The sequence below is a fragment of the Pinus tabuliformis genome, chromosome 7 (assembly GCF_031772625.1).
Source record: "Pinus tabuliformis cultivar Carrire ecotype Pingquan chromosome 7, CPIR1, whole genome shotgun sequence".
NCBI classification, from domain to species: Eukaryota; Viridiplantae; Streptophyta; class Pinopsida; order Pinales; family Pinaceae; genus Pinus; species Pinus tabuliformis.
In genome coordinates, this window is record NC_142293.1 from 1,280,544,588 (window position 1) to 1,280,560,038 (window position 15,451).

Below are 15,451 nucleotides of genomic sequence, written 5' to 3' on the forward strand. Positions count from 1 at the left end.
TAAGAACTAACTAAATTATTTTACCATTAATTAATTTTTCCTTGTGAGTATTGAAATAGTTTATTAATTAGGTTAGAATGAATATGAATGAACTATCTAAGCAATAGAAAAATATGTATCATAATTTTACAAGGATGGTTTCAACCATACTAAATTTTGCAATTTATAAAAATATCTTTTCATTTTTTTTTAACTAAGTCATTTTGCATGGAATTTCAGATATAAAATTTTGATATATTTTCACCAATACATAATCTATAATAAAGAATATTTCATAAAAATAAACATCATGATAATAACCATCTAACAAACATAAACATCATCTAATATACACATTGAAATTCATTACCATCATTTAATTATACACACCTATAACACACATCTAATAATATAAAAGGGCATCATCATATTCATCACATATAACAAAACACAAGTAGTGCAATCTAACATCATCACCACACACATCCTCAAATTAATATACTTCTCATGTCAAATAACTTCTATCACATACACATCTATCTGCAAACACATTAAATGGACATATCCAACATGTCCTAACATTATACACATCAACACCAACATATAAATTAAGGACATAAACATGAACAAAAAAAAGCACGATATATATATACAAACAAATAAGATAACTACTATCAAATACCTTATACAACAAACATAATAGTGATAGCATGTTTTGTAGTAGAAGACGATGGATGCTCATATACTGCCTCAATTATCGAACTTTGAGGTGGAGGAGGAGGTGGTTGGTTTTCTCTGTGAGGAGAAATATGAGGCACATCTTCTAGCTCTGACATGTGATCACTAAGTGAATGATGAGGAGGTGTATTACCAGAAGGCTCACCGAGACCTTGACCATGACCCGATGGGGTAGTACAACCAGAAGCATTATCACTACCCTCGTCATGATGATCTGTCAGTATAACAATGTGTGAAGGCTCATGTGGCATATCTACCATTGAATGCCCTGCATCCCTTCTCACTCCTAGTAGACTGCTAACTCCGACGATATGACACATAACATTCATCATCTCACGTTGATAGTACCTCAAGAGACCTACTAATGTAGAATCTGCATTTATGTATGGAGGCCTTGCAAGGCGAATTCTCTCCTCAACCAAAACTCTAAACAACATGTCACAGTAGACCATCCTAAATCTTAGACCAGACCTATGGGACCAGATGCACACGTCCCCATGAGGATGTGACTCACCCTCTTGGGCCTCACCCATCTCTCATCTGCTCCCTACGTTGGGGGAGGAGGAATGTCCCTAAGGAATGTACAGATGTTTACAAAATATATAGTACACAATAATAATTAGGCAATTTCATTAAAACAAATAATAAAATAAGTTAAACAACGTGATAGAATAAACATTGGAGGAAATTTCAGCCTAAAAATGCCCATGAAATTTTCATGTAATTTCCATTTCATAACATGTATACCAATCAAAATCCTTTAAATTTAAAAAGAGGTACATGCAAATTTTTTGGAGGCAAAAGAAGAAAAACTACCTTTTTAGGTGTATTTTTGGCTTATCTCCCTATAAGTGTACTCAAATTTCATGTGTAGACACTTATTGGATGCAAAATTAAATCCAAATCCAACAAGTACCCATTATGAATACTTTTGATAAGACCCACATTGATAAAAAAAAATGAGGATAGATTAAAAAAGTGTGTTCCACATTTTTTTTTAATGTATCTTCAATTTTTATCAATGTGGATCTTCTCAATAGTATGCATAATGGGTACTCATTGGATGTGGAATTTAATTATGCATCCAAAACATGTTTACAATTCAAATTTGAGTAAACCTATAAGAAGATGAGCCAAATATACAATTAAAAAATTAGTTTTCTTCTTTTCCCTCGAAAATTCATAACTCCTATTTTATTATTTTAACTACCATTTTACTAAAATTTCCTCTAACTTTCTATTCTAATTAATTAAGACAGTAAATTGAAACTGGATTAATTTAAACAAAACACTAATATTACCTGTATCATCTGCAGACTCATCCGGTGTGATGAGGATCTTGGGACACTGTCTCCAATAAATAACCACATACAGAAACAACAATAAGATAAATGTGTGGTCATCATGATTGGTCATTAGCACTAGTGCGTGGGTGTAAATCTTGTCTGGATACGCTAGCAAGCCCCTTCTAGGCATCATCTGGCACCACATGCACATCTGCACCTCATTTGTCGGCCTAAGAGGGTGATTCTCAAATGTAAGCCTTGTCTTTGAAAATCCCTTAAAAAATAAACAAAAAATATCTGAATAAAAAGTTAAGGTCATCCTCCCATGTATCATCGCATGACATCTATCTAAGTCCCTACAAAACTACATGAAAAAAATGGCATACCATTTCATACATCATGGCCCCTGAATCAAATAAATGACATAACATAAAAGAAGGAAACTATTGTGTTTCCCATCATTATTATAGTGTGTAATTGCGGTCACTAATAATGAGAGGCACCTAACCTCGTATGCAGCAAAAGAGAAATTTGTACATGTTGACCATGCACCTAAAAGTTTGGTAAACAAACTACATGAGCCCCAACATATCTTTGAGAGTAGACAAGTTGAATCTCTGCTACAACCCCATTGGGGACATCAGGGAACTAGTGAAAATCACCGCCTCACCTAGATAGGCCAGTGATAAAATAGATTTCCTCCTTAGAGGGTCTATACCATGCCTTAGGATAGATACAAAAATCCTTCTTCTCGACTCCACACTAGCAGATCAGATGTGCCAACAAGATAGAGTGAAACTTCAAGATTGTAGCCTCCTCATAGTACTTAAGGAGGCCTAGATTCGTCAAGTATGATCGGGTTGTTACGCTAATAGGGAGAGAGTATAAATCCCTCTCCCTCTCTCAATCCTCCCACGGTCAGAACACATTGTATTTGTCTGCCATTTTCTCCTACTGTTGTTGCTACTCTCTCTGTTGACATCTCTACTACATTATTGACATATAAAATACAACAACCTCTTACATAAAACATAATCTTTTTTTATTAAATGAAAAATGTATTTATAAATATGGAAACATAACTTTCAATTAAAAAAAAAATCTTCAGTGCACCCAAAAAAGAGTGATGCGCCAGCTTTGATGCGCTATCAAACACAACTACACTAAAGGAAATGCGTACATATATATAACGCAACACTTTTGTTTCACATATATATATTTTCATTGTGGTTGATCTCAAACTTATGCCTCTGTTTGAGTGTATTACTTTTTTGCACTAGTAAAGAACATTCAAGTTATCGAACACGCCAAGCTATATTTTTTAACATTATTTGTGTGGTTCGATTGGTAAATATAAATGCAATAGGCGTAACATAAAAATGTACACATCAGGGTATAATTTATAGCTTTTCCCAGTGCATTTTCATTTACGAAATGAACCAAAAAAATAGTAGTGTGTTAGGTTCATGAACCGAACTCCGGTGCACCATGTAAATTTACGAGGTGCACCATTGTCAGTTTGAGCCATAATTGTCAAAGGACAACACATGATTTTTTTTTCAAAACGAGTTGATTTTTTGACCTATTTTGGAACTATAATCTACTAAAAAATTAAAATAAATAGAAATGAAGACATTACCTTAACATCTTTTCATCAGAGAGCTTTTGTTGACACGTAATTTAGAAAAACAAATTTCACCACCATTTGAGAAAATTGGAAAGTGACACACTGAGCATGGTATGGAAGGATGGTGAACAAGAGAAACAATGACGTCAGGGTGCTTGCATGAGGAAAGAGTGGCAATGGTGCTTCAGAACTCTAAAACATTGTAGATGGTAAAAATGAAATTTATGGCCTGCAGGTATTTGTTTATTTAAACCTCTTTTGTTGCATTATTATAACGACACTGATGCGTCAAATATCGAAGAGCACCACTTTTTTTAAATAAAAACCCTATAGCAGTGCTTTTATTAAGATTCACCACGGTGTTTGAATACTTGTATTTCACCAATACTTTATCGAACTATAGCATCAAATTTTCTAACAACTAAATACTACCTAGAGGAGCTCTTTCAAAGACGCACCAAGGAATTTTAATAAATGAACAACATCAGTTCTTTGTAATAATATAACACCATTTTTTTAATTAAAAACCCTACAGTGGTGCTCTTGTGAAGATACACTGGGTCATTTTAAATAATTGATAGTACCAGTTCTCCATGGGAATATAACACCACATTTAAAAAAAAACCCTGGTGGTGCTCTAGCTAAGATAGACAGGGGAATTTTAATAGATAAAAAATAACAATTCTTCATTGGAATATATGAACAATTTTTTTAAAAAATTAAAAACTATAGACGCACTCCTAAGTATGCAAAGAGGTGTTTTACTACAAGAAGGGAATGAGTGTTACGATTGTACATAACACCAAAAAAAATTAAAATTTAACCTTTATCGATTGGTATCTATTATTCAAGCACTGATGCGAGGTATGTTGTGCATGAACGAGGGTGTTATAGTACTGGTTTAACATGGGTTGCCATTATAGTATAGAAGGAGACTGGGAAAATTGAAATTTACAACTAAATTTTGTCTAAATTTAATCCTTTTTTGGTGCTATAGAGTAGTATATGCTTCAATGTTGTTTGTTATTTAACACACCATTTTTTTAAATAAATATGCCACACTACACCATGTTCAATCGGCACCAATGCGTTCATATATTGCAGATGCACGGTCAATGAAACATCTGCTAAAACATTTTCTTGCAGACCACCACTACTGACCTTTACTACAAACATATTTTTCAGCTATTTTTATAAGGGCTTCCACAAAAAATCCACTAGAAGGTCTTTTCCTTGTAGTGTTGAGAAAACAACTTAGGGTCCATAAGAAAAGTGCATTTAGGGTTTCATCTTTCAGCTGTAGAAAAGGTTGGATGTGACCATTGTGACCCTAACCATTGCAGTCATGATCTGAAAAACATAGAATTGACTATTTTCTCAATTTCATCAAATATTAACTAAGGTTTGTTTTATGTGAATGAAGGAGAGAAAATTGATTTTTTAAGTGTTTTAAACATAAACTTGAGAATTGAAAATGAGAATTGACAATAGAAAGAAAAGAATAAAACACATAAAACTTTGATGACGGAGTTCGTCCCTCCTGGACTACATCTCCGAGTCCGCTTCCAAGTGGGTGTCTGCTATACTAGGAATGCTCAAATGTATCTTTACATAAGATTTCTTCTGTGAACTGGCATCTCTTGGCTTCAAACCTTCAACACAACTTTCAAATTAAAAAAACTCCCAAGGATGGCCAAGATATGCCCAAAAAGGCATTTGCAAGCACAAATATTACATGTTCTTCAGCCTCACTGTACAAATCCCCCTTGATGGCGCAATGGTATATCATTTCATAACCTCACAGGAAGGTCTGAGGGTCAAACCTGCAGACCTCCCAGACTTGAATGGAAAATATGCCATTTTGTTTTAACAAATATGAAGTTGGTGCATTATGGTTTGAAAATCATATGATATACTGCAATACGTTACAACATAGTTTAAATATGGTGCATTGAATTTAATATATAACATTTGGTATTAATGTTATAGGTTGGTGGAATATATATATATATTTGTCTTATATTGTAACCAAATGCAATGGTGGAACCACATTGCAACCCGTGGCATATGACATGCCAATTCATAAACTATTAACATACCATTCTACGCTATTTAGTACTACCTCCTGTGCCACGTCAACGCTATGTGTCATTTGAATTTATTGTTAACTCCGCGTCATACCTTCGTTGCCACATATCAACACTTTTGTTGCCATATAACGTTTATACTTTGTCATTTTGGATTGTTGTTGTGTTGATTAAACCATGGCTTTGGGTTGGCGGGGCTGCCAGATGTGGCAGGCTCTACCAACCCTACCCCCACTCTCCATAATACAAAAAAATAAACACATATGTGTGCCTATCACATAATAAATGAAATACATGGCGTATTGGTAAGGTTGTTCATTATGTAGGCAAAGGTCATGGGTTTTACCCTGACCCTGCCCATCCAACCTTTGAACTATACCTATGTTGACTTTGACCACCTGCGTTGACTTTGGCCTACCACTTGTCATGATATGAGATTGCCACTTGCCCTGCAAAGGCCCATTTTTTTACTTGTTTGCCATAAATTTCATAGTGTGTTTTCTCACTCATATGGAGGCCATTTTTGAAACTGAATATACTGTTGGAATCAGCACAATGAGATCCTCTGCTTGGAGCTATTTTTGTGAGCATATGAGACTTTTGAACTTTGAGCATTTTGAGGATCCTCCTAGATCATTCCTCGCCATTGGAAGCTTTTAGACCACCAAAAGTTTGGTTTTAAGCAGAAATGAGGTGAGGGTACAACTCCCTCACGCTTCCGATCTCCATCCACTTTGCCTTGCTTAGATTCATGCCTTTGAGTCCCACTAAAAGATACTCAACATCTCCTCACCTGTAAGTATAGACTTTCCTGTTCAAGATGGTATCTTCATGTAACTCAGTCATACATTCAGGTTCAAAATCATCTACAGCTAGAATTTGAACATTCTCCTGTAGATCCATGATAATAGGAGTTTCATACAACTTCAAATTTTCAACATTTACAACTAAATATACGTGCATATATGGAGGAAAATTTAACCGGAATGCATTGTGACCAACATTTTCAACAATTTCAAAATGACCATACCTGATAGGTCTCAACTTTTTACCTTCACCTTTCATCCTTTCTTTGCTGACGTAAAGGCATACTCAGCCACCAACCTCGAAGTGATGATCTACCTAATGCTTGTCATGACGCATTTTGTACTTGGCTTGACTTTTCTACAATTTATCCTTGACTACTTCGTGAACTTGATGGCTTTGTCGGCATCTCCATGTCCATCTTCCTAAGATTCTTCACGAAACATGAATTCCATTGGTGATTTTGGTAGGTACCCAAAACATGTCACAAAAGGATATATGCACGTAGAAGAATGCAAGGCCTAGTTGTAAACATGCTGGACATAGTGTAATGATTTATCCCACAACTTAGCATGCTTGCTGCAATATCCTATGAGAAGATGTACCGCTATTCTGTTCACCACCTCCGTTTGCCCATCGGTTTGTGGATGAAAATCTGTGCTCTTTTTCAACTTAGTGTCCATCGGTCCCCACAAAGTGGAACAAAACTCTCCCATGAAACAATAGTCCCAATCTAAAATGATAGAAATAGCCAACCCAAAATGAACCCATACATTTTAAAAGAACAATTGTGTAGTTTGTTAAATAGTTAATTGCTTTCTACATGGAACAAGAATACACATTTTGCTAAGTCTATCAACCACGACATACAAATAATCATGCCCTTTTCTAGACACAGGAAGTCCTCCTACAAAATCCATAGATATATTGTCTCTTTGTCTAGAAGTAATTTGAAGTGGCATATACAAACCTAACTTTCTGTTGCTTGGTTCGATTTTTGAACACATGACACAACCTTTCATGTACTTAGCAACAATTTCATTCATTCGAAGCCAATAAGAATACCTTTGTAATTGTGCCATTCTCTTACCTACACCAAAATTCCCTTAAACACGAGAAGAATGTGCTTCCCTGATCACATGCACTCTTTCTCCCCGTGGTATGCACAACTCTCGAAGATGGTACAATAACCTGTCATGAACATGATAATCCACTTCTTCCACCTGAGCACCATTAGTTAGTGATTCATAAACATCTTTGAAATCAATATCTTAAACATATTTTTCAATGTAACTTTCATGTGCTAAAGAACTATTTTGAAGAATTATTGAAGCATTCAAAGATGGTCTTGATAACATATTGACTACTTTATTAGTGGTAGCTTTCTTGTATTTGATTACTAAGTGGAATTTATGCAAAAACCCCATCAATATATAATGTCGAGATTGTTGCAACTTAGTTTGAGATTGAAGGTACTGAGGTGGATGATGATCTGTATCAATCACTATTTCTTTGTCCATTATATAATGTTTCCATTTTTTAACAGTGCCCACTAATGCATACAATTCTTTATCATATGTTGGATAGTTAGCAACTTCTTTAGAAAATGTTTTTGAATGAAAACAAATAGGCTTCCCTTTTTGCAATAACATTGCAACCATTACATACCCAATAGCATTAGTTTCTATTTAAAATGGTTGTTCAAGCTCTGGTAATGCTAAGATTGGAACTGTCACAATTTTCTGCTTTAAAGTATCAAATGCTTTTTTTTGTTTCCCTCCCCATTGAAATGAGACTTTAGAACATGTTAAAGCAAGAAGTGGTGATGCAATAAAATAGAAATGAGAAATAAATTTCCCTCAATATTGAACTGCACCTAAGAAAATTCTAACTTCCGTCACATTTTGAGGTCGTGGCCACTTAACGATTACATCAATTTTAGTTGGTTCTATTTTAAGATGACCTCCTCCAACTATGTAACCAAGATAAATTAATTAATTTTTTCCCAAATTCACACTTAGAAAGTTTGAGATACAGTTTCTCTCTTTGCAACACATCAAAAACCTGTTTTACATGCTTTACATGTTCTTCCAAAATTGAAAGGAAAATAAGAATATCGTCTAGATAGACTATGAAAACTTTATCGAGAAAATTATGAGACACATCATTCATCATTCTCATACAAGTTGTTGGAGCATTGCATTAACCAAAAAGAAAAACCAACCACTCATAAAACCCATGTCTAGTCTTAAATGCAGTTTTCCATATATCATTATTTGCAATATGAATTTCATAATAACCACTTCTTAAATCCAGCTTTGTAAAGTAAAAAACATTCTTTAACTGATCAAGAAAATCATCTATTCTCGGAAGAGGATACCTATTCTTAATGGGGATTTCATTTAAGGCTCTAAAATCAACACACATTCTCCAAGTTATGTCTTTCTTAGGGACTAATATGATCAGTGATCCACATGGAGAAGAACTAGCTCGAATGAAGACTTTATCAACCAATTCCTGAATTTGTTTCTTAATTACTTCATTTTCTATGACTGACATACAATACATGCCAATATCTGGAAGAGGGGCATCATATTGTAATTGAATCTCATGTTGTATTTCTCACTTTTGAGGTAGAATTTTTGGTTCTTTAAACAATTCCTTATAAGAATATACTATTTCAACCAATTGTCCTTAAACCGAGAATCACATAGTTGAAAAGCATCATACATATATTTAGGTTGTTCTTTAATAAACATGAGAACATACTTTTTACTTGAACTTATGAGTTTTTTCATTTGATTTACATTGATTAAATCCAAGCTTGTATTTACTCTATGTGCCATGACAATGTATTCAATACCATCCCTAACAAGAAGACACTTATTCTCCTTTCTATGAAATATGGAATCTCGATCATAAATATATGGACTACCCCGTACAAATCCACATATATCCAAAGGAATCACATCTAAATCGACTTCATCAACAAGATTAGTTGTAATTGCAAGCCTTAAACGACACTGTTTTGTGACTTGCATCTGAGTGTTTTCTTTTAACCATCCTAAAGGGTATGGTTTTAGATGATTTTTCTTTTCTAATCCCAATTTCCTTACTAGTTCCTCAAATATTAGATTTTCTTGTGATCCACTATCGAATAATGTATCTATCTTAGTGTTCTTGGAAATAATCCTTAGGTGAAACAATTCAGCTCTCTTCTTTTCTTTAATCACATCATTATATTTTGAAGAAGATGCAGAACAAGTAGAAGTAAATCTAGATTCAAAGGGAATACCTATCGAACCGATAATGGTTATCTTCTTTTCATCACCAAAGTTGAATCCCAAATATTGTTGAACTGCAGCATTAACTTTCATCTCACCCTTCTTCTTAAGAAACTTCCTTGGCTTAAGTTCTAGATGAAGCTCCCAACACTTGGATTCATCATGTCCAACCCTCTGACAATGAGTACAAGTAGGCCTTTCTCATTATTTCTTAGTTGTTGCTGATTTATTCCCCTTTGATTTTATCTTCCCTTTACTGTCTTTGGAGTCTTTTTTTCTGAGTGCTTGAATGGTTTCTTTGAAAATTTTGACTAAAAAGGTCTGCCACCTTATACAATATGAATGGATTGTACACGCACTTCATCAAAGTCAGTTGGATTAAACATAAGTAATGTATGTCGCAAATAACAATGCAAACTTCCAATATACTTTAACAAATTATCCTGTGTGTTTAATAGAATATTAAGTGCTAATGCATTTTTCATGAATTCCTATGTAAACTCTTGCACACTTTGTCCTTTACTTTACCTTATATGCTGCCAATCCATTATAGCCCATTGCATATATACTAAAGGATAGAATTTCTTTCTGAGAGCTTTAACAAACTTAGACCATTGAGAGATAATTTTACCTTTATGCTTCAAATCTGATTGAGTTTTACTTTCCAACTAAAATCAAAGTTGTTCACCCCATTCTAAGTGTAACTAAATTTTTGTAGATTCATCGACAATATTCTAAATTCTACAATACACCTCAAGTTGCTTTATCCAGTTATCTAACTTTTCAGGATTCATTTCACCATCATATAGTGGAAACTCAAACTTAACATCATGCTTCAAAAGAGGAGATTTATTTGGTTTCTTTTGTGAGTCTAAATATGAACTGGAATGATAAGAGGATAAGGAAGAAGAAGAAGACAAAGATCAAGGAGAAGGAGGTTCATTACCATCAGCATATTCCTTTCCCTCTTTCACTTTCACGCCTTTAGAAGACGAAGTTGCATCTCTAGTATTCTTGTCTTCATAATGTTATACAGTCATCATTAACATATTAAGGAACATCTACTGAAATTGAGCCTCCCTCGTTGTCTCGGGAGCTTCTCCTTCATTTGAACCTGCCATATTTTGCGAGACTTTCCTCCTTCCAATCTCTGGATTAAACTCTTCAATTTTCCCTTCTCCACATTGCACCCTAGATCTAGTGAACATTCAAATTGGAAAATATCCTTTTTATACATGACCGACCTTGCTTTAATACCAAAATATGATCCGAAAACACAAAATTGAGTATTTGGTCAATTTCATCAAATATTAACTAAGGATTCTTTTATGTGAATGAAGGAGAGAAATTTGTGTTTCTAAGTGCCTTAAACATAAACTTCAAAACTGAAATGAGGATGAACAACAGAAATAAAAGAAGCAAACACATTAAAATTTGATGACGAAGTTCGTCCCTCCTAGATTACATCTCTGGGTCCGCTTCCAAGTGTGCGTCCATTGTATTAGGAATGCTGAGAAGACTCTTAAGATCAAAATTATTTTGTGAGCTGATAGCTCTCAGCCTCAACTCTTCAACGTAACTTTCAGATTACAAAAAGGCCCAAGGATGGCCAAGATATGCCTAGAAAGGCCTTTGTAGGCAAAAATATTACATATTCTTCAGTTGCACTATACAACTCCCCCTTTAGGTCGTAATGGAATATCATTTTATAAGGTCACGGGCAGGTCCCAGGGTCAAACCCATGGACCTCCCAGACTTGAATGGAAAATATGGAATTTTGTTTTAACAAATATGAAGTTGGCGCATTATGGTTTGAAAACCATATGATATATTGCAATACATTACAACATAGTTTAAATATGGCACATTGAATTTAATATATAGCATTTGGTATTAATGTTATAGGTTGGCAGAATATATATATATATATATATATATATATATATATATATATATATATATATATATATATATATATATATTTGACATATATTGTAACCAAACGCAGTGGTGGAACCATGTTGAAACCTATGGCACATGACATGCCAATTCATAAACTGTTAACATACTGCTCTGTGCCATTGGGTGCCACCTCCCGTGCCACATCAACACTCTGCGCAATTTGAACTTGTTCTTAACTCCGTACCATACCTCTGTTGCCACATATCAACACTTCCATTGCCATATAACATTTATATTCACCATTTTAGATTCTTTTTGTGCCCATTAAACCATGGTTTTGGCTTGATTAGGCCGCTATATGTGGCAGGCTTTGCCAACCCTACCCCCACTTGCTATAATACAAAACAATAAATACATATTTGTGCCCATCATTTAATAAATGAAATACATGGCGTATTGGTAAGGTTTTTCACTGTGTAGGCAGAGGTCGTGAGTTCGACCCCGACCCTGCCCATCCGACCTTTGAACTGTACCTACTTCGACTTTGACCACATGCGTTGACATTGACCTGCTAATTTTCATGATATGAGATTTCCACTTGGCATTCAAAGGCCCATGTTTTTACCTGTTTGCCATAAATTTTGAGAGTGTGTTTTCTCACTCATTTGGAGGCCATTTTTGAAACTAAATATACTGTCAAAATCAACGTGAAGGTCTCTTCGACTTGGCACCAGTTCTATGAGCATCTAAGACTTTAGAACTTTGACCATTTTGAGGATCCTCCTAGATTAGGCCATAACCATCACATTATACACAAAACATCAAAATTTAGTTGGGGAATGATATACATAAAAACTTGAAGAAGATAAGTCAATGAGAATAATTAAAAAATAATATGTAATTGCTGCTAACTATAGGTCGAGGTAAGGTATTCTCCTCCAAATATTATCCCTATAATAAACAATGCATTTAATGACACATGTTGTAGTTAACATTGGAGGAATATTATTGCACAAACAGTCTCAGGCAGAGGAAGCTAAAAGCAGACAATAAGTGGAAATTTTGTTAAACCAAAATTGTAACCCTAGCTCGAAACCCAAAAAAATCACAAATTTCCAATTATCAACGTCACCTAGAAAGACAATCATGGAGAATGCATGAGTAAAATGGTCTAGAACTAAGGAAGCACTATGAATAGTAAGGGTTCCATTACAGAGCTTGTTCCTTATGGGCAAAGGTGTACATCTAAGTTAGGAGCAGCGTCGTGGAAGGGAAGGTAGTTAATTTATAACCACTTAACTCCATCGCATTGTAGATCGAAACACTAATCATCAGGAACATCAAATCATTTTTGTATTCCCATTCAAAAGGAAAATTGAATCCGAAGATCATAGTCTGAATAGCTAGAGATCTAAAATATTTAGATGAAGCAATGTCAACACTATTGTGCTAATTTGACAAACATGTATGGAATGTCTAATTTCCAATGGGCACATAGAGAGGCTGATATAACATCATATAAAACAAAGAAAATTAAAACCCTAGGTTTTGCACTAAGGGAAGAATTGTATATTTCCACATATGAATTAAACATAATGACATAACTTATGTAAGTTTACAAGCAACCCCAACATAACTACTATGAGTTTTATGAACTATAAGTGTGTCACATATATTATATGTGATGGGAAACAATGATAATATAAAGTGTTATCATGAATTTAGAAGAAATAGCATGACCATATAAATAATTTACAACTAGTGATAAGTGGTAATTTATCATTTACCATAGTAAAAAAAAAAATGAGGAGGTATGTTACAAGTTGTATCAGAGCCACAGTTAGCACACTATGGTCTATTGAGGGCAAACCAAGATAGTAACAAATCATATGTTTTGTTCAAGAGAGATAAAGTGATGAGAAGTGGAATTGGTATGATGATCATACCACCTACAGGGCCTAGCTCAATACCCTTTCCAGGACCCAATCTACAAATTTGTGTTGAGTTAGGGGACTAACCTCGATCCACAACCACAATGCTACTGGAAATAGTGCAATAGTTGAGGATATGAAGGAAAATTTAAGGGCTGATAATGATAAATTGACATGAGACCAAAAAATAAAAATAAAATTTTTAAACAACAAATAGAATCAAAGAAACTTAGCGCCAAATCCTGATAATGGAAACAAAGTAGAATCACACATGCGGAGTACAAAATATTTGAGAAAAATCCTAACGAAGAGTCAGAGGGTGCCTACAAAATGGGTGAGGAATAATATTGAAGTGCTTCTTAGGGGTAAATGTAAAAGTGGGAAAAAAATATAAAAAAAGAAAATTACAAGGGGAATTTAGGAAAATTATGCCCGCAACCTTTCACTGTGAATTTGAGGAAGCTACAGAAGGTTGGTTGGTAAATATTAATAAGTACTAGTAGATTTATGAATATGACAACAACTTGAAGGCTTGTCTAGCAATATATTAGCTCTAAATAAAAGCAACCCTATTGTGGGAAAAAGTTTAGGCATTCCAAGGAGCTTATGAACATGGGATAAAATGGGAGAATTTCCAACAATATTTCAAGAATAAGTACTTAACAGAGCAGTTTTATGACGAAAAAGCCAAAGCATTTCATGAGCTCAAATTGGCTTAGTTATCTATGAGTAAGTATGTAGAAAAATTTACTTCCTTATTGAGGTATTTCCCTTACATATGAGAAGAAAAGGCTAAGGTGTAGTGTTTTATAGGTAGTCTACCAGTATCTATGAAGGAATAGTTGGAGTTTGATAAAACTAATACCATAAAATAAGTTGTTCGTAAAAAACAAATATGTTATCAATGACTGAAAAAAAGGAGATAATAATAAAAAATGCTTAGGTAAGAAGGGGTTGAAATATATTATAATACTAAGAATAAAAAAATATATAAATACTAAGAATTCACGTTAAAACCAACAAAGTAAGTTTTCAGGAAAAAGTAGGCAAAAGTCTTGGCTAGAGAATGAATCCAAACCAACAAAATTGTCAACCAAACTTGAATCTGGCCAACCACAAAAAACACCACTACAGTGTTGGGGTTGTGGAGAACCACATTATATTAAAAATTGTCCTTCTTGTGGAAGAAGAGCATAGGTAGAAAATATTAAAGTGGCATCTACTATAGAAGAAGTGGCGAGAATTCTAACCAAGATCAATGTTGTACTAGAGGACTGTTAACAACCTACAATGATTGAATTTGAAGGTAAGATTTCCAGTCATGTTGTGTCCATTTTAATAGACCCTAGTGCAAGCCTGAGCTACATTAATCCCAAAATAGTGGAGTCATGTCATTTGCAAGTTAGTAAGTTTAAGAACCTATGGCTAGTTTAGTTAGCCCCTCGGGAAAGAAATGGACTGCTAGCAAAAATTGAGGATTATCCTATTAAATTTGTAGTACAACCAATAAAAATAAATTTAAACATTTTTCCCTCAGGTTCTTATTACATTTTAATTAGTATGGATTAGGCAGAAGAACATTAGTCCCTTATAGAATGTAAAAGTAAAACTATTAGTTTTATTGATGAAGAAGGTGTTAGGAAATAAATCCAAGGGATAGTAAGACCCTTCAAATTAAGAACAATCATAGCCTCATAGCTGGGAAAATTCATTATGAAGGGCTTTCATATTTTTTCAATCTAATTCGGGTACTCTAACTCTAACAAAAATACAACGACCTTAGAAAATCTTTCAATTGTTATGAATTTTGTAG